Source organism: Canis lupus, chromosome 28, assembly GCF_048164855.1.
Source record: "Canis lupus baileyi chromosome 28, mCanLup2.hap1, whole genome shotgun sequence".
Lineage (NCBI taxonomy): Eukaryota > Metazoa > Chordata > Mammalia > Carnivora > Canidae > Canis > Canis lupus.
In genome coordinates, this window is record NC_132865.1 from 22893270 (window position 1) to 22914851 (window position 21582).

A 21582-nucleotide genomic window follows, 5' to 3' on the forward strand; every position below is an offset into this window, starting at 1 on the left:
GAAGGTGGTGCTAAACCACTGAGTCACCAGGGCTGCCCTCCCAACTAGTTTAACTCTTATTTGCTAACTTAGATTCAAGTAGTGTCAGGTTATGTATACTGATTTCACTGGCTCTCCTGGGTCTCGATGACTTCCTTATCAATCAGCTTCATTCGGCTACTAATTAAGAAGAACCATCCCGGTTCTAGCAGACATTGTTTCCTACTCACTGCTCTGCTTAGCTGAGTCTGTCCTGACTTGGGAAGTTTTGTTTGTTTGTTGGTTTTCTGTTTTGTTTTGTTTTTAAGTAGGCTCCAGACCCAGCATGGGGCTTGAACTAATGACCCTGAGATCAAGAGCTGTGTGCTCCACTGTCTGAACCAGCCAGGCACTTCCTGATTTGGGAAATTTTTGATATTAATCTGAGAAATTAATTCAGGGCCATCCCCCTTCTTCTTTTCCTCCTCAGCTTCTTCTCTGCTCAGGTGTAAGAGTCATGTGTCATGGCTTATATTAAGATGTCACAGTGGCTGTTGTCCATCAAAATGGGCACAATTTCCCTTCTAAGTCTACACTTAGCCTTAGAATTGTTCTAACCCAGAGATCAAGGCAGCCACTAAAAATTGAATAAAGTTGAGATGTGGTAGCTCTGACTATATAGTCTTATCTCGGGGCGCCTGGGTGGCTCAGAGGTTGAGCATCTGCCTTTGGCTCAGGTCCTGATCCCGGGTCCTGGGATCAAGTCCCACATTGGGCTCCTAATAAGGAGCATCTTCTCCTGCCTGTGTCTCTGCCCCTTTCTCTCTGTGTCTATCATGAATAAATAAATAAAATCTTAAAAAAAAATATATATAGTCTTATCTCCCAGGGATATTGGTGACAATATAAGTAGGAACTGTGGGAACTTAAGCAGGTTGATTACAAGGATATTGTGAGCAGAAAGCATTTTTGTCACTCCTCAGGCTTCCTGGATCTGGACATTTTATTTATCTGTGGATAGTACTGACCCTTCATTTAAGCAATGCTACTTAATTTTTAAAAATTTATTTTGAAAAATATTTTATCTATTTATTCATGAGAGAGACAGAGAGAGGCAGAGACATAGGCAGAGAGAGAAGCAGGCTTCCTGCAGGGAGCCTGATGTGGGACTCGATCCTGAGTCTCCAGGATTTTTAAGTAATCTCTACACTCACCATGGGGCTTGAACTAACAACCTGGAGATCAAGAGTTGCATGCTCCACTAACTGAGCCAGCCAAGTGTCCCAAGAAGGGGCTTTTATTTTAGAAAAAAGTATCTAGCAATATGGAAAAAGATTGGAGGGTGCAGCAGGAGAAGGGAAGGTTTAGGTAGTCACTGCAATGGCACGGGAGACATTATGAGAATGTAGCCTGAGGCAGCAGTAGGAGGAAAGGAAATTGAGTGACAAGTAAGAGATAGTGAGAATTGCAGTGTAATGTGGAGGTTTTGTTTGGGTGAGGGTAGGGGTTAAGGAAGAGTAAAATCAATCATCACTCTCAGGTGACTGGTTTAGTGATGCTATAGAATGAATATGTATCTCCCAACCCCCCAATTTCATATGTTGAAACCTGATGCCCCATGTGATGATGTTGGGAGCTTTGGGGAGGTTATTAATGGAGGTGGAGCCCACATGAATGAGATTAGTGCCCTTATCAAAGAGACCCCAGAGAGCTCTGTTGCTCCTTCCACCATGTGAGGATACAGTGAAAAGATAGCTTCCTATGAACCAGAAACTGAGCTCTCCCCAGACACTATATTTGTTGGTGCCTTGATCTTGGACTGTTTAGCTTCTAGTGAGAAATTCATTTCTGTTGTTTATAAGCCTCCAGGTCTCTGGGATTCAATTATAGCACTCCAAATGGTCTAAGATGGTGGTGATGTCTCCATTAATTGTAAGCTACTATTCACCTTGTAGAAATGTCTTAAGAAGTTGCCTTCAGAGAGAATTACAAAATATAAAAATAAATTTTTAAAAATTTAGGCTTTTATGTGTTCAATCCAAGAAATATATTTATAGATCGTTTATTTCAGGTGCTTAATACTTAGGTAGATGCAAAGTGGAAGGTTTGCAGTCTCAATGTGGAGGTAAGACATACATAATATTCAAAGACAGATTATCAAGTGAGAACTATGAAATTAATTATCAAAATTCAATGTATATTAAAATATTTAAAATTGCTATTATGTACCATAAAAGAACCTTTTACCACCATTTAAAAAATACCAACTTTAAAAAAAAAATTATTTATTTATTCATGAGAGACATAGAGAGAGAGAGACAGAGAGGCAGAGACACAGGCAGAGGGAGAAGCGGGCTCCATGCAGGAAGTCCGATGTGTGATTCGACCCCAGGACTCCAGGATCACACCCTGAGCTGAAGGTAGATGCTTAACTGCTGAGCCACCCAGGCGTCCCAAATTATAGGGTTTTTAAAAAGCTGACAAATATCACAGACATAAAAATTAATCCAGAAAAATAAGATAATATTTTTATTAACTACCAGACATACATCTTTGATAGCTTTTTTGCTTACAGATAACTGAGAAAAGTTTGCTTCAGTTTTGAAATTCATTATGAGTAATGTTATATAAGTTTTAGGATTGTTGTCAAATTTGGGAAAATCTCTACTAAGAGTCCATCATATGTGAGCTATAGGATTTGGCAGGATTTTCTGGCATGGTAAATGTGATGTTTAATTTTTTTTTTTAAAGATTTGGTTTATTTATTCATGAGACACAGAGAGAGAGAGAGAGAGAGAGAGAGGCAGAGACACAAGCAGAGGGAGAAGCAGGCTCCATGCAGGTAGCCCTACATGGGACTTGATCCCAGGTCTCCAGGATCAGGCCCTGGGCTGAAGGCGGTGCTAAACCGCTGAGCCACCTGGGCTGCCCCTGATGTTTAATTTTATGTGGCAACTTGACTGGGCTGTTGGGCATCTAGACATTTGGCCAAACATTATTCTGAGTGTATTTGTGAGGGTGTTTCTGGATGAGATTAAGATTTGTCTTAGTAGACTGAGTAATGCAGGTTGCTTTCTTCAATGCGAGTGGGCCGTATCCAATCCATTGAAGACCTGAGGACAGTCTTTCCATTGGACTGTTTGAGCGGAGACATGGGTATTTTTAATTTTTTATTTATTTTTGGCCTTTGGACTGAGAGTTGAAAAAATGGTTTCTTCTTGGGCATTGAGCCTGCTGGCTTTCAGACTGGAACTTATCCACATTGGCTCTCTTGGGTCTCTAGCTTGATTGTGGAACTCAGTTCCACATAGTTGCATGGGCCAATTCCTATGATAAATCTCTCTTTCTCTGTGTATCTCCATACTATCTAGCTAATCTCTTGTATTTTTTTTCTGGAGAACCCCAACAAATATAGAATATTTCACACCTTATTTCTTGCCCACTCCCTGTAAGCTGGTGAGCATAATATCACAGTTTGACCTCTGCCAGTATAACCTTTGGGTCCTAATTTTGAGTGAGTGGGTACAATGTGCTTTATGTGTATTTCTGGATGCCATTCTTCTTCTGGGTGCACTAGACTCAATGTAAGTGTGCATGGATGCAACTGTGAATCAGAAAACTGCAAAATAAATTATTCCCCAGTCCTATGTCCCCTTAGTTGGATCCCACAAATGCCAATGCCAACAGATGAAGATTAGAAAGAGACCAGGGTTTTTATGGATTAGAGTGAAAAAATCCTACCTTTGCAAATTTTATAAAAATCTATGAACATGTGAACACAGGTTGTAGACATCCTCTGGGATATCATTAGGAGTCATGCAGGTGAGTAAGGTTTTGAATCTGGCCCAGAATTTTGTACTGGCAGAGCAAAAGTGCACAAACTAAATACTGTCTAAGAATATACAGTGGAATATATAAATTAACATGATTTTAGGTCATTAGAATCTTAAAAATAGGCCGATTCAACCAGAGGAGAAACCAGCCACACGACTTTTTGAAGTATGCTTGTTTTATGAGAGAGCTTCTAAGTATTGAGTCCTTGCAGAGCTGTTGCTTGGAAAGCCAATTAAACAGAGGCTTCTTTTATTTATTTATTTATTTTTCAGAGGCTTCTTTTAAAAGGTTGACAGCTGTAAGAATCCTGGCAGGAAGTCGAATGGTGATGGGCGTTGCTTGCCATCAGGTATTCTTGGAGGAAGCCAAAGAGTAACTCCAATGAAGAATGTTTATCACTAACTAGGGTTGATTAAAAAGCAAAATTTAAGAATGTCTCCTGATGAATGCCATCCCTTGCAAAGTAGGAACTTTGGGATGCTAAACATGCCTTCCAATATTGCCACTATTGCTCAAACTTTTTGGAATCTTTTAGAAAGAAGTTTAGTCCTTATGGCACGATCTTTCGAATACCAACAATGGTGGACATATCCTATCAGGCATTGGATTATATTCTTTGGAGATGAAAAAGATTTTGAGAGCCAATAATGAAAATAAAGTATCCAATCAAACCCACTAAAGTGTTTGTGTGTGTATCAAAGCTGTGTGTGACTGTAAGATTATATATAATAAGATTATATATATGATATATAGTTCTCTCCTATGATTGACAAACTAGTTCTGAAGGCAATTTTGTGGCAGATACAGTGGGTTGGTTCACTCTTCTTGTATGCTCTCCCACATGGAAAGGGCTAGGAAGCTATGAGATACATTTCTGGGCACTTTTGCATTTGGGGGCTCACATGTGGTTGGTTTTGCTAAACAGGAACATTGAACAAGGCCTGTGGAAGGAAGTGAGAGCCATTGGGGGCAGTGGCCAGGCAGGGCAGGGAGATCTCCTTGCAAGGGATAGAAGTGGAGGCATTTGGTTCTTCTGGGGCTATTCTGGCAGAGGTTTAAAGTTCTGATCCGTAAAGTCAGAGATGTGAAGTAATTTGAGGTGACAGCACTGGAATTCTGGCCAGGACATTCCTGCAGACGTCCAGATATTGTTCCAGATATTGTTTCTGGCTGTATGATGCCCAGGTCTGCTTCCTTGACTCTCCTGGAGATTCTGTAAGGTGGCTAATACTCTCTAATAAAATCTTTACTACTTAAACTAGCAACAGTGGATTGGGTTGTCCGATTAATACAAATTCCAAATGAGTAATAAATGCATCATTGAAATAAGTATGGAGTTTCCCAGGTCAGCAACTTGAAAATAAGAAAACTCATTTGAAAAAACAAATTTGGGGATCCGTGGGTGGCTCAGTGGTTTAGCGTCTGCCTTCGGCCCAGGGCGTGATCCTGGAGTCCCAGGATCGAGTCCCACGTCAGGCTCCCTGCATGGAGCCTGCTTCTCCCTCTGCCTGTGTCTCTGCCTCTCTCTCTCTGTGTGTCTCTCATGCATGAATAAATAAAATCTTTTTTTTTTTTTTTTTTTTTAAAGAGAAAAACAAATTTGGTAGGGTGCCTGAGTAGTTCAATTGGTTGGGCGTCTGCCTTTGGGTCAGGTCATGATCCCAGGGGTCCTGGGATGGAGCCCCACATCGGGCTCCCTGCCCAGTGGGGAGCCGCTTCTCCCTCTGCCCCCCCCCAACTGCTCATGCTCTCTCTGTCTCACGCTTTCTCTCTGTCTCTCAGATAATGAATATAAATAACAAACCTTCAGTAAGTGCTGCATGACCGACGGACCGGATAGGTGTAGGCTCTTGTGGAGAGCTATGAGGCAGTGCCTGAACCAACAGCTCTTACAGATGCCATTCGCAGTGAAAGAGATTCAACTTTTGGTTCTTGTGGGCTGATTACGCATATCTGAAGTGATCACATCTCTGAGCTAAAAATTTGGAAATCATCTTGTGTACTTCTATGTACAAAGCTTTTGCCACATCCCAGTTATGGAGAGTATTAGTTTTGCTAGGGCTGCTGTGAACAAAGTACCTTAAATTAAGTGGCTTAAGCAGCACAAATATATTATTGTCTAGAAGTCTGAATTCAGGTGTCGGCCATGTGGGTTCCTCCTGAGAGCTGTGAGGGAAGTCTCTTCAGGCCTCTCTCCTTGCTTCTGGTGGTTCTTGGCTTGTGGCAGCCCATTTCTCACAAGGTGTTTTCTCTGTATGTATCCGTCTCCAAATTTCCACTTCCTATAAGGACACCAATCTTACTGGGTTGTGGCCCACCTTAATGACCTCATTGTAACTTGATTACCTCTGTAAAGACCCTAGACCCTAGATCCTTTCCCTCTGTAAATACCTTATTTGGAATAAGATCATATTCAGAGATAGCGGGTACTAGGATTTCAGTATATCTTTTTTGCGGGGGAGGGGCACACAATGCAACCCTAACATAGGAAATATATTAGGATTTTTTTGGGTGCCAAGTAGCAGGAACCCAATTCAAAGCAGTCTAGTAAAGGGGGCAATTTGTTGCCTCACAAAATAGGAAGGACAGACTGCATTTACCTCAGTCGGGATTTTTTTCTCTCTCTCCATCACTCTGCACTGTGCGTGGCCTCATTCTCTACCATTGCAGGTTGGGATTTTCCATGTGGCATGGGACATGGCTTCAGGCAGTGCCAGACTCTCAACATTCCATCTTGGTGATGCTAAAGGAAAGTGGTCTTCTCCTCAGCCTCGGTTTCTACAAGCCCAGGGCAGGATTCTGGTTGCCCTACTGTTCTCCTGCCTGAGCTTGGAGCAATCACAGCAGCCAGGAGACTGATTTTTCACCACAGGGCACTGTTGCTCTTCATGCTGTCAGTTTCCATTTTATTCACCTCTGGCCTCTGTAGCATTCTTCTGTACTTTTCACAGAAACCTACCATCCATATTTTCTAAATCTGTCTTTAATATGAAAACTTTAAGTTTTTAAAAAAGATTTCTTTATTTTTAGAGAGAGAGAGGGGTGAGGGAGGAGCAGAAGAGGGAGAGAGAGAATCTCAAGCAGACTTCCTGCTGAGCACAGAGCCCGATTCAGGGCACGACCTCACATCCCTGAGATCATGACCTGAGCCGAAACCAAGTTGGATGCTTAACTGATTGAGCCACCCAGGCATCCCAAAGCTTTAAGTTTTTGAAACAGAACCCGGGGGCACCTGAGTGGCTCAGATGGTTAATGTCTGTTTTTGGTTCAGGTCATGATCTCAGGGTCCTCAGATCGAGTCCCACATCTGGCTCCCTGCTCAACGGGAAGTCTGCTTCTCCCTTTCCCTCTGCTCTGTGAGCCCCCTGGCTCTTGACTTCCAATGGATTTCAACCAGCAGGAGATCAGAGTCTGGCAGGAGAGGGAGGACATGAGACTGGATTTATTCCCCCGGTTTATATTTATTCCCCCTGTGTGTATGTTGTGTGTTTAATCATATATATATATATATCTTTTTTAAAAAATTGAAGTAAAACTAATAGTTTCATATATATATGTGTGTGTGTATCTGTATTGTATATAGAAAATGTAATGATTCAACAATTCCATACCTTAGTACTTATCATGATAAGTGTACTCTTTTTTTCTAACTTTATTTTATTTTCTTTTTTCTTTTTTTCTTTTTTTTCTTTTTTTAAAAAATTTATTTATTTATGATAGTCACAGAGAGAGAGAGAGAGAGGCAGAGACACAGGCAGAGGGAGAAGCAGGCTCCATGCACCGGGAGACTGACGTGGGATTCGATCCCAGGTCTCCAGGATCACACCCCGGGCCAAAGGCAGGCGCCAAACCGCTGCGCCACCCAGGGATCCCCTATTTTATTTTTTAAAAAGATTTTATTTATTCACTCATGAGAGAGAGAGGCAGAGACACAGGCAGAGGGAGAAGCAGGCTCCATGCCGGGAGCCCGACGTGGGATTCCATCTCCAGGATCACGCTCTGGACCGAAGGCGGCGCTAAACCGCTGAGCCACCAGGGCTGCCCTCTAACTTTCTTTAAAAAGTTTTTTTTTTTTAATTTAAATTCAATTTTCTAATATATAGTATAACACCCAGTGCTCATCCCATCAAGTGCTCTCCTCATTGCCTGTCCCCCATTTACCCCATCCCTCTACCCATCTCCCTTCCACAATCCTTTGTTTGTTTTCCAGAGTTAGGAGCCTATAATGGTTTATCTCTCTCTCTAATTTTTCCTACTCAGTTCCCCTCCTTTCCTTTATAATCCCTTTCACTATTTCTTATATTCCACGTATGAGCGAAACCATATGCTGATTGTCCTCCGATTGACTTACTTTACTCAGCATAATACCCTCTAGTTCCATTCACGTAGAAGTGAATGGTGGGTATTCATTTCTTCTGATGGCTGAGTAATATTCCATTGTATATATATATATATATCTTTAGATTGTATTATATATATATCTTCTTTAGATAAGTGTACTCTTTTTTTTTTAAGATTTTTAATTTATTTATTCATGAGACAGACACACACACACACAGAGAGAGAGAGAGAGAGAGGCAGAGACACAGGCAGAGGGAGAAGCAGGCTCCATGCAGGGAGCCCGATGTGGGACTCGATCCCAGGACCCCAGGATCATGCCCTGGGCCGAAGGCAGGCTCCAAACCGCTGAGCCACCCAGGCGTCCCAGATAAGTATACTCTTAATTCCTTTTATCTGTTCCACTCATCCCCCAAGCCACCTTCCCTCTAGCAACCTCCAGCTTGTCCTCTGTATTTAAGAGTCTTTTTTCTCTTTGTTCTGTTTCTTAAATTCCATATGTGAGTGCCTTTGTCTTTCTCTGACTTCTTTCTTGGTTTCTTTCTTCCTTCTTTCTTTTTTTAAAAGATTTTATTTATTTATTTATTTATTTATTTATTTAAAATTTTTATTTATTTATGATAGTCACAGAGAGAGAGAGAGAGAGAGAGAGACAGAGACACAGGCAGAGGGAGAAGCAGGCTCCATGCACCGGGAGCCCGACGTGGGATTCGATCCCGGGTCTCCAGGATCGCGCCCTGGGCCAAAGGCAGGCGCTAAACCGCTGCGCCACCCAGGGATCCCAAGATTTTATTTATTTATTCATGAGAGACACACAGAGAGAGGCAGAGACATAGAGGAGAAGCAAGCTCCCTGTGGAGAGCCTGATGAAGGACTTGATCCCAGGACATGGGATCATGCCCTGAGCCAAAGGCAGATGCTCAACCACTGAGCCACCCAGGTGCCCCTCTCTCTTCCTTTTTTAAGGATCTTACTAATTTATTTATTTATTTATTTATTTATTTATTTATTTATTTATTTATTTAGAGAGTGCAAGCAGGAGGAGGGGCAAAGGGAGAGGGAGAGAAAGAAACCCAAACAGACTGCCCTGAGCATAGAGCCCGATGTGGGGCTTGATCTCATGGCCCTGAGATCATGACCTGAGCCAAAATCAAGAGTCAGAGGCTTTACCAATTGAGCCCCCCAGGTGTCCCTCTTACTGACTTCTTTCACTTAGCATTATACCCTTTAGATACATCTGTGTTGTTGCAAATGGCACAATTTCATTATTTTTTATGTGTGTGCATATATATGTGTGTATATATATATGTTGGAACATTATTTGGTCACAAAAAACAGATATGTGTATATATGTATACACACACACATACATACATATATACCTCATCTTTATCCATTCATCTGTTGATGGATACTTGGGATGCTTCTATATCTTGGCTATTGTAAATAATACTGCAATAAACATAGGGGTACATATATCTCTTTGAATTAGTGTTTTCATTTTCTTTGGGTAAATACCCAGTAGTGGAATTTCTAGATCATATGGTAACTTCAATTTTAATTTTTTGAGGAACCTCCATGCTCTGTCCCCTACTCCTTCAGGCCTGGTGTGGGAATAGTGTAGTATCCCACTGTTACTTCCTCAATGGTACTGTGTATCCCTCATGGTTTCCCATACTTTGCCAAATTTTGGTAAATAGTCCCATCAAGCCAGACAACAGAGTTGGCAACTTTTTTCCATGGGAACCTTGACTGTTAGATGTCTTCGTCTCTACCTCCAATTTAGAGTTAGTTAGTTTCAGGTATTGAGAAAATATAAGAATGATGTAATTCATTTTAAAGTGTGAATGCTTAATAGTAAAATTCCTCTGGCACATTTTGTTTGAAACAAGAGCTGTGTAGACAAAATTAAGAGAATTTCAAACTCTATGACTGAAGGTTTTTTTTTTTTTTTTTTTTTTTTTGTTGTTGTTTTCTGGAGCCCTCTAAATCAAAGGCACACCTCCTGAAGATAAACCTGGCATCAGATAAAGGCACTTCTTAAACTTTTCAACAAAAGTGGCCTGGCTGAAGGGAGGTGGCCACATACGCCAGGGAGTCTAGGATGCCAGTAGCCCTAAGTAACCTTAAGCAAGCATCACATTTATTAAAAAGGTTCTCTTTTATTTAAATAATATATGAGTTCTTCTTTCTACACCATAATGTATCTCTGTTTTTTCATATTACTTTCAAAGTTTAATAAAGGTGAGTTTCTAGGGAGATGCACATGTTTATCATTTTGCTTTATTACTGGCAGGCAGCTCAGTGCTCTTGGGGACACATGGCTCCAGTTTGAGAAGCCTGAAGTGGGGAGAACTTGGGTACATTGATAATATTACCACTTGATTATTAGAGGTTTATTGCTTTTTTCCAGATCTATGTTTTCTTATATACTTTCAAGTCCTAGGGAAATTCTAAGATTTGTGATAAGCATTTCTATTTTATTTTATTTATTTATTTTAAAAGATTTTATTTATTTATTAATGGGAGAGAGAGAGAGAGGGAGACAGTCAGAGACACAGGCAGAGGGAGAAGCAGGCTCCATGCAGGGAGCCGGATACGGAATTGGATCCTCAGTCTTCAGGATCGCACCCTGGGCCGAAGGCGGCGCTAAACCGCTGAGTCACCCGGGCTGCCCAGCATTTCTATTTTAAACATGGGTATACTATATGCCATTTCTTTTTCAATTGGCCACATCCATTTGACTTTCTTTTAAAATTTACTTATGGATTACATTACTTTGATATAAATTGCTTTTATTTTTTAATATGTCCTAAATGGCAGTATTTTCCCCCCCACCAATCATTGTAACATTTTTCACACATTAAAATGCACGCTAGGGGCATCTGGTTGGCACGGTGGTTGACACTTAACAGTGTCTGGCTTTGGCTCAGGTCATGATCTCCGGGTCCTGGGATTGAGCCTTATGTGGACTGTCTGCTCAGTGGGAAGTCTGCTTCTCCCTTACTCTCTCCCTCTGTGTTCTCTCTCTCTCTCTCTCTCAAATAAATAAATAAATTAATTAAAAAAATGCTTGATGAGACCATATCCTCTGTTTGACAGGTGCTGTGAGGTTTTTTTTCTAATTTATTCTAAGAAATGAATCACAAAAGTGTTTAACTACTTTTCCTTATTGTCAGAAATGTTTAAAATCCTAAAACTTCTTTAAGAATAACCTTTAAAATATTAGCTATTATAATTGTAAACTGTTCAACTTAAAAAAATCAATACCTGTATTAATTTTCTAGGGCTGCCATACAAAGTAGTACAGACTATGTGACTTAAACAACAGGAATTTATTTTCTCATAGTTCTGGAGGCTGGAAGTCAGAGATCAAGGTTGTCTGTTAGTGGGCTGATTTCTTCTGAGGTGTCTCTCCTTGGCTTGTAGGTGGCCATCCATGTTCTCCATGGTTTTTCCCGCAGTACTTGTCTGTGTCCAAATTTCCTCTTCTTATAAGGACACCAGTCATATTGCATTAGAGCCCACCATAAAGACCTCATTTCAACCTAATTACCTCCTTATAGATTCTATTACCAAATACAGTCACATTCTGAGGTCCTGGGAGTTAGGACTTTGACAAATAAATTTTGAAGGGAGCCCAATTCAGCCCAAAATAGCATTTAGATAGATATTTAAGAACTGGGGATCCCTGGGTGGCGCAGCGGTTTGGCGCCTGCCTTTGGCCCAGGGCATGATCCTGGAGACCCAGGATCGAATCCCATGTCGGGCTCCCGGTGCATGGGGCCTGCTTCTCCCTCTGCCTGTGTCTCTGCCTCTCTCTCTCTCTGTGACTATCATAAATAAATAAAAAAAAAAAAAAAAAAAAAAAAAAAAAAAAAAAAAAAAAAAAAGAACTGTAGTGTACTTGTTGGCTTATGGAGCAGTTTTGATTCTAAAACATGTCTAAATTAAAAAAAAAAACACATCTAAATTATGGAGAGCAGAGGAGAAAAGCACCTACTGAGTATGTTGTGCCCTGTCAGAAGGTTAGTGGAGGGTATGGTTGCGACACACAAATGAGACTGGAGCAGAGGGCAAATCTAGACTGTTCTTCACTACTCAGGTGTGTTGCATTTTTTCTAAATCTCATCAAAACGTGGATAACAGGGGCAGCCCGGGTGGCTCAGCGGTTTAGCGCCACCTTCAGTCCAGGGCATGATCCTGGAGACCCGGGATCAAGTCCCACATCGGGCTCCCTGCATGGAGCCTGCTTCTCCCTCTGCCTGTGTTTCTGCCTCTCTCTCTCCCTCTCTGTCTCTAATTAAAAAAAAAATCTGGGCAGCCCTGGTGGCGCAGCGGTTTAGTGCCACCTGTGGCTCAGGGTGTGATCCTGGGGACCTGGGGTTGAGTCCCACATCCGGCTCCTTGCAGGGAGCCTGCTTCTCCCTCTGCCTGTGTCTCTGCCTCTCTCTCTCTCTGTGTCTCTCGTGAATAAATAAATAAAATCTTAAAAAAAAATCTTTAAAACGTGGATAACAGCACCCATTTTATGCTGGAATGTGGTGCTTAACACAACATCTATCACAAGTGAGCACTCAGTACATTGGAAATGTAAATCCTACTGTGCGTTACTGCTGTTGGATACACATTCATGCCAGTTTAGAGACCAAAAAGCTGAACTTGGATAGGTTAAACAACATCCCTGCTATTACTATTACTATTGTGTAATAAAAGGGCTAGGATGGCTCTGGGTTTAAACATCGTCTTCACTGCTGACCAGTGGTGTGGCTTTGGTCAAGTTACCTAGTTTCTCCCCCAACTTTTCCCCTCCTCTATGAAATGGGGATAATGAGGTCCACCATTTTTTTTTAATTGATGTATACTTGACACACAATGTTATATTAGTTTTGGGTGTAATGATGTCTACCTTTTAGAGCTATGAGGAAGAGACCGTATATTTCAAGCTGCTGTACAGAGTCAAATTGTCACTATACCATGTCATTCCCCATTGACTTTGCCACCATCTGCCCGTGACAATTTAGGAAAATCACCTTCCTTGCATTTCATTTCCCTCATCTTCAAGATTGGGGTAGGACTGGCAGGACAAAAATTGGCCTAAAACAAAATCTCAAACTAAGAGGCTTATAAGGCCAGGCAGGTGATTGAGGGCCTGGAACCCAATGTGGCAAATACCAAAAATCAAGAATGCAGAGATTTGAGTCTTTCATCAGAAATCTCTCAAGTTTAGGGCAGCCCGGGTGGCTCAGCGGTTTAGCGCCGCCTTCAGCCCAGGGCCTGATCCTGGAGACCTGGGATGGAGTTCCAAGTCGGGCTCCCTGCATGGAGCCTGCTTCTCCCTCTGCCTATGTCTCTGCCTCTCTCTCTCTCTGTGTCTATCATGAATAAATAAATAAAATCTAAAAAAAAAAAAAAGGCCAAAAGTTAAAAAAAAAAAAAGAAATCTCTCAAGTTTAAAATAGTTTTGGCAGCGAATATAAATATATATATACTTTATCATAAGCCCAATGTGTCCATAGGTTTATAAATTTTTGTCTACACAATCCCTAAAATCCTTCCATTCTAAAGTTATCAATTCCATGTCATAAAACCAACAGTGGTCTAATTCCTAGTCCTTACTTCTAGGAATCAGAGGTCATGGTTTTGCCTGTACTATCCTAATTGTTTTTGGGAATAGTCTTTCTACCTATAGTCTCTTTCCTACTCTAATCCCACTCATTGCTTCCTGAGAAATTAATCTTCATAAAGTTCTACTTAGTCTTGTCACTGCTTTGCTTAGAAACCTTCAATGACTTTCCTTGTATGGAATAGAGTCTAAAAGTCTGAGCTGGAGGTGACCAGCTTTCCTTCCTTACTTCCTCTTTCACATATCTCAGTTCCCCAACAATGCCATCTTCCTGAGATGTCCTTCCTAAAAGTGTTCCTTTTTAAATCTCCCTCTTTGGTGTGCTGCTCTGTCGCAGAAGTCTGTGGTCCCACCCACACATGTGCATATTCTGTTTACCCTTCAGGGTTCAACTCAGATCCTTTATCATGCATACAGTGTTTCCTTCCTGGGCTTTGCACTTAGCAGAAATCAGGATTTTTTTTTTTTTAAGATTTTTATTTCTTTATTTTAGAGAGCAAGAACATGATGGGGTAAGGTAGGGGCAGAGGCAGATGGACAAGCATGATGGATGGACTCTGCATGGAGAATATGCACATGTGTATTACTTTGCTTATTCTGTTTTGCTTTGTTACGTGTGTGAAAGATATTAATAAAAAGACAATTTTTAAAGATTTTATTTATTTATTCATGAGAGAGAGAGAGAAAGAGAGAGGCAGAGACATAGGCAGAGGGAGAAGTAGGCTCCCAGCAAGGGGCCTGATGTGGGACTTGATCCTGGACTCCAGGATCACACCCTGAGCCAAAGGCTGATGCTCAATCGCTGAGTCACCCAGGTGTCCCAAAAGGACATTTTTAAAGACTAGTAAAAATAGTTTCTAGGACCTCAGACTTTTCTTCCTGAAGGTTTTTTAAACAATTTTTATTTATTTTATTACTTTATTTTTTTAAGGGAAGACTAAAGAAGGATGAACTTAGTATGGAGAGAAAATGCATATTTTCGTTTACCTGTAAATCTCCTTTTTTATCTCCTTAGAGCATGTTTCAGTTCCTCCCTGGAGTTTAAAATCCATCCTGAGTCCAAAATGAGGTAACTCTCACAATAATTCTTTTCTGCTTGATAAAAATCACATTTTGCCTCTGGTATGAAATTTCACAAACAAAGCCAACTGGAAGAAGGAAGAAGGATCAGCATGTTTAGATGTTATATTCCCACTATCTACATGTGCATTTGTCAGGTCATTCCTCAGTTTAGGCAAACTAAGACTCTAACAGCTCTAATTTTCTCAAAGCGATAGAAGACAATTCATTTGTCATTTATTTTTATTTTTTTAAAGATTTTATTTATTTATTTAAGAGAGAAGAGAGCAGGGGAGAGAGTGTTAGAGTGAGCATGAGCAGGGTGAGGGGTAGAGGGAGAGGGAGAAGCAGACTTCCCGCTGAGCAGGGAGCCCAATGTGGGTCTCAATCCCTGGACCCTGAGATCATGACTTGAGCTGAAGGCAGACTGAGCCACCCAGGAGCCCTCATTTATCATTTAAATCTCATTCCTTGATGGCAGGTTTTGTAGCCCCCCAAATGGAAGACTAAATCCTTGAAAATCACTTTTCTGGTGGCCTAAGTGGTGCATGATACTTATATTGGGTAATTTTGTATTCATTAGCTACAATAAGACAAATGGAGCAATTGTCCTTGTATCACAGCCAAAGAGAATGGAGCCTAAAAGTTGGCTAAAAACAAGCTCCTGCACACACATGTCAAAGCCAATACTGGTAACAATTAAAAACAATATAACACTTCAACCTGGACTTCTGGAATTTTTTTGCAGTCAGATAAAAATGTCATTCACAATAAAAAAAGCTAGAGAAGGGAGCAGGGGATTTGAATGAACTCTGTGAAAAGCTTTCAGAGCATCTTTCCATTAAGGAAGGGATGTTTGAGCTCTGAGCTCCTGATCATCCCACACAATTCCCTACATTTCTGTGTGTGTGTGTGTGTGTGTATTTAAGATTTTATTTATTTATTCACTGGAGACAGAGAGAGAGAGGCAGAGACACAGGCAGAAGGAGAAGCAAGCTCCTCACAGGGAGCCCGATGCGGAACTCGATCTTGGAACCCTGGGATCACACCCTGAGCAAAGACAGATGCTCAACCACTAAGCCACCCAGGTGTGGCTCACATTTCTGTGTTTTTATTAAAAGAATTCTACTATGGGTGTTTGTGATTCGGGATCTCAGGAAGCCAGTTTTGATTTCATCTCTCTTGCAAGACTGGCTATGAGAGAAGGAGGCTGGATTTATTCACCCCACCCAACTGTCCAGTTATTTCTCAGCCTTACAAGAGAATGTAGTGGAGGTGGAGGGGCAGCAGCGATCTGAGGGATGGACTTTATGGTAAACTTGTTCTGTGATGCTTGTGATGCTCCTTAGTCAAAGGAGAAGAATACAGGGAAGGTTGGGAGGAGTCATGATTTGGGAATGAAACCACAGCTTGTGACTGGACAGTTGGGTAGCCTTATAAAAACATGAATCCTAGTCATTACAGAGATCATGGCTCTATAGGTAGTTTGTTTTATATTTTTATTCAAAAGTGATGACATGCATTGTTTGTGTTTAGACTGTTTTATCCTTTAGCTCACTTTAATATTTCACTATAAAGTCATGCTTATCTTAATCAATAGATGGTTCCCTTAAAGTTATATAAGGCACAATTGTGAGAAAATACAGCTAGGTTGCTAGGAGCCTAGGTCTTGGAACATGGTTGATCTGGATTTGGATCTCCACACTTTCTATGCCAAATGATTTAGGGCAGGTTGATGATCACTTTGAGCCTCAGCTCTCTTCCATCAACAAAACTGATAATATATACTGAGGAGTGAAGATTAAATAATATGTGTAAAATATGTAGTCAGTCCTAATACGACAAATTAAAGGCATAATTATTATTTAGTTTTCATCAGTATTTAAGTAGTGGTGGGGTACCGATACAGAAGGGATTTCCCATGGTTGAAAGGTGAAAAATGAAACAAAACAAACAGAAACAACCAAATACTGGACCCAAAATGGTATATAATGTTTAATCAGCCCGACCATAATTTCTCAGATAGGAAATAATCCTAGAGAAGTATATGGCCGGGCAGCCCCGGTGGCTCAGCAGTTTAGTGCCTCCTTCATCCTGGGGTGTGATCCTGGAGACCCGGGATCGAGTCCCACATCAGGCTCCCTGCATGGAACCTGCTTCTCCCTCTACTTTTGTCTCTGCCTCTCTCTCGGTCTCTCATGAATAAATAAATAAAATCTTAAAAAAAAAAAAAAAAGAGAAGTATATGGCCCGCAAGAAGTAAAAGATTCTGGATCCCCTGCCCTCTGACAACCGGAGACAAAAACTATGTAAGATGAATGCAAGAGCCAGCAATGCAGATCTGTAGCAATGGCTAACATTTATGAGCACCAGCCTTGGTCCCGGCCCTGTAATAAGCATTTTGCCAATGTTATCTCATTTACTGCTTACAGCAACTCTGTGATATACTGCGATGAACCCCAGCTCGAAAACTGAGGCAGAGAGGTTTGGTAAATTGTCCAAGGCCATACTGCCCTAAATGGCAGAGCCACAATTAAATTTAGGCAGTTTGGCAACAGAGCCCTTTTTTCCTCTCTTTCATCATTAAGGCATGTGTCATAGTCTAATTGGAAGCATTTTTTTCCCTTATTAGTGGCACATAAAATAATGGTGCCTCTTAGAATTAGGGCATCTTCTGGTGATGAAATATGGGTAAGTGACACCCATGCACTCACCACAAAGATGAAATAGTGTTCGTTTGCTACAGATGACACAGATCTTCTGAAGAGGGGTGGGGGAGAGGGGAAGGATGCTGCTCCAGAAGCTAGCTTGCCTTTTGCTACCAGTAGGACTGTACTGCAGATGATTTATAACTGTCAGTGTTTCAGGTCTTTCATTATTTTTCTTTAATTTTATTATGGTAAGAACACTTTACAGTGATACCTCTACCCTCAACAATTTTTTTTTTATCCACAACAAAATTTTAAGCACACAACACATTATTATTGACTACAGGTAGAATGTTGTACAACAGATCTCCTGGTTTTTTAGGTCAATTTAATGAAATAAGAACCTGCTGCCATCCTACCTGCTTTGGAGGGGAGCCTCGACAGTGTGTCATTGCAGTGAGTGTGTTGTTTTATGTTTTCTTGGGTTAATTATTCTACGCTCTGGAATAAGATCACTTCCTTCATGTCAACCATGAAATATGGATCTTTCCAATCATCTAGGGGAAAAAATGTACTTAGGGAATGGAAATCGAGAAAGGAAGAAGGAGAGAGGAATTCTAGCTTTTTCTTCACGTTGCTCTCTGGATCTAGACTTTGAGAAGTTTACCAGTAGTCCAAGGTCATCCCTAATATAGGTCCTAAAGAGACCTCTGCTTTAAGATTATTTATTTGGGGGCGGGGGAGGGGGAGAGAAAAAGAGCATAAGCTGGAGGGGCAGAGGGAGAAGGAGAGAGAATCTCAAGCAGACTCCTCACTGAGCATGGAGCCTGATGTGCGCTTACTTTGATTATCCAGAGATCACCATGCGGAGCTCACCACCTGAGCCCATGACCTGAGCCAAAACCAAAAGTTGTACACTTAATCGACTGTGCCACCCAGGCGCCCCAATAGACTTCTGCTTTAGAGAGGCAAGTTGAGAGCTAGGCAGAGGGACCCCAAACTAAAAGCCAAACTAAAAGCAGAGGGAGCCATAAACTAAAAGCCAGCTATCTCCTATATTAATCTTGGCCCAGTGTAGGACAGAGAAATCACTCTGGGTTTTTGGCAGAAAGGGGTTCACTACAGAAAGATAGATGCTTTGAAAATCTCTGGAAGTGATGGACAAATGAACTCCACATTGGGTGACCAGGAGTGACTCTTAGAACACAATAAATCTGTCCTGCCAGGGAAACTGGTGTATCTTCCACAATGTGGGGGAGGGACAGGGTGGGTGTGTTAATCAAAGGCCTTCCCTGGTATATTGACTTCGAGAGACCCTACTGTGGCCCGATTCAGAGATCCAATGCTGCAGCTCCCTTTCAACATCCAAAAGCTGGGGTCTGACAACTAGATATTGAAGCAGAAAAATAACATGTCTCTATGACTTGCTTGCTGGCAGAACACAGCCAAAAAAGATGTGGCCTGTGACTTATTCCATCTTTCAAAACTCACAAGAATACTTCAGTTCTTATCCAGAACCCGATCAACAGGGAGTCTGGGAAATGTGTGTGTTTTAAGATTTTATTTACTCATGAGACACAGAGAAAGAGGCAGAGACATGGGCAGAGGGAGAAGCAGGTTCCCGGTGGGGAGTCTGATGCAGGACTCCATCCCAGGACCCTGGGATCACACCCACATTGAATGTCAATCAGGCATATCTAGCACAGTTACATTTCATTTTATCCCTTGTATTTATTTTCTTTTGTTAGTCTACAGTTTGGGCTTTGATGTAACTTGCCTACAGCTTGTAAGGGAAGCTAATATCTGGAAATTGCTTGGCTCCTTTAGAGGGTGACCATGTGTCCAGGTGTTCTTGGGACTGTGGCCTCTTGGGCTGTGGGACTTGCAGTGCTAAAGCTGATATAGTTAGATACTCCTTTAGTACTTGCAAACCACAGGGCTGGAGAGACTGCCGCCACTCACCGGACCCCAAGGCCATATGTGTTCATCTTCTGTTTCACCCAGCTTGGAATTTACTTTTTTTTTTTTTTAAGACTTTTATTTATTTATTCATGAGAGACATAGAGAGGGAGGCAGAGATATGGGCAGAGAGAGAAGCAGGTTCCTCACAGGAAGCCTGATGTGGAACTCAATCCCAGGACCCTGTGATCATGCCCTGAGCTGAAGGCAGATGCTCAACTGCTGAGCCACCCAGGTATCCCTTGAAATTTACTTCTAATTAAGGGTGTAAATGTCACATTGTGTTACGAGTTTACCTTTTTACCTAATAGTTAACAATACTGTATTGTATACTTGAAAGTTGCTAAGAGAGTACATCTTACATATATATATATCTATATCTATATCTATATCTATATCTATATATATCTCAAACCATTATGTTGTACATCTAAAAATGTTATGTCAATTATATCTTGGTAAAAATATAATTAAGTTAAAAATAAAAGGAAGAATCAGTTATATCATAAATTAAATTTTTGAACTAAGAATAGAGATGTAATTTAAATGTGTCACAGAGGCTAATATTCTGGATACCTCCTCAGGGTCTGTGATTAAAGCTGTATTTCAATATTAAAAAAGGTCAAGTGAAACATACAACCAATGTCTAATTCAATTATAGTACTGTAAATTGTTTATTAGATTTTAAGCCCAGAAAGTATTCTGGACCAAAATCCAGTTCTTCTTGTGTCTGGGAGACTTCCGAAGTGAGCCTTTTTCTTTTTTTAAGGAGGAAGGGAAGGGAGTGAAGAAAAGCCTCCCTTTTGCTTTCCCTGTTCCATTCTTCAAAGCAACCAGATTTTAAGTCCATGGAATGCCATAGGTAATTCCAAAAGCTACCATCTTCTTTTTTTTTTTTTTTAAGATTTATTTTTTTTATTCATGAGAGACACAGAGAGAGGCGGAGACATAGGCAGAGGGAGAAGTGGGATCCCTGCAGGGAATCATGACCTGAGCCAAAGGCAGACTCTCAGCCACTGAGCCACCCAGGCGTCCCTAAAGGCTACCTTCTTATATGAAGGTTGGGAAAGGAGCAACTTATGCATAAGTTAGACTGAGAAGAAGCATTAGCAAGCTGGAAATTTTTTAAAAAATATTTTATTTATTTATTCATGAGAGAGACAAAGAAAGACAGAGAGAGAGAGGCAGAGACACAGGCAGAGGGAGAAGCAGGCTCCATGCAGGGAACCTGTCGTGGGACTCGATCCCAGGTCTCCAGGATCACAACCTGGGCTGAAGGCGGCGCTAAACTGCTGAGCCACCCTGGCTGCCCAGCAAGCTGGAAATTTGAAGAGAGTTTATCCCCATACACCTAACAAGGTAGGCATCCTAGTTTAGGCAACTGTACTCATTTATATTATGTGAAATAGCCACGGGTATAGCAGAATCCAATAATCTGAAGCCATTTCTTTCTGAGACACACCTGGCCTTTTCCAGAGTCATACTTAACTGTGGAAGAGAAAGTGAAAGAAATGTCTCTTGCTGAATGCTTTCTTCTTGTTTACTATATGGATAGCTAATTGGACCTTTTAAATTCTGTCTATAAATCGTGATCTTTCTATTAGGGGCAATAAAAAAATCTATAGGTTCTTAGAGTTGTTTCTAGTTTAACTATGGTAATTGACCATGAATAAACACAGCATGTTCCAGGGACATGATTATTTGACTTTCAGCGGGGAAGCCCTCTGCTGGCACCTAATGCAACAGATTGAATTTGCTGTAGAACCACTGATGTCTGGGGCTGGAGCTGAGATGAGGGGATGGGCCAAAGAGCTTAGAAGGACGTAATAGGAGGCAGATCGATTCTGTTTGGATCCAGAATAGCTCAGAGGAGTATATAGGTACACAAAGTGATGCATATTTTTACCAACAGTAGGGAACTAAAATCTGGGTAAGGGTGGCAGCTGGAGTCATCTTGCCTGTTAGTGTAAAAGTGACAGTGGCCTTAGTGACTATTTCAAGAGGAGAGAATAGTAGCAGGTGATGAAGAAATGAGTATATTTGCTCGTTTGTTTGGTCAGTCCACAAGCTGCTAGGAAATCAGTGTTGTCTTAACACAGGTGTCAAGAATACACTAACTGCTCTTGGGTGTCAGCTGGCCTATTTTGTTTTTTAAGGATT

The 21582-nt window shown here is 41.2% G+C and overlaps 1 protein-coding gene across 1 annotated transcript in view; it reads left to right on the forward strand.

Moving 5' to 3' along the window:
* The window catches only part of PRDM14 (PR/SET domain 14), a 185188-nt gene extending 167267 nt beyond the window's left edge, over positions 1–17921 (forward strand). The window contains exons 10-11 of the transcript XR_012020065.1: positions 14772–14825; positions 17846–17921. The gene's annotated coding sequence lies outside the window, so the exon portion shown is untranslated. The remainder of the gene's footprint in view (positions 1–14771; positions 14826–17845) is intronic.
* Positions 17922–21582: the final 3661 nt, after the last annotated feature.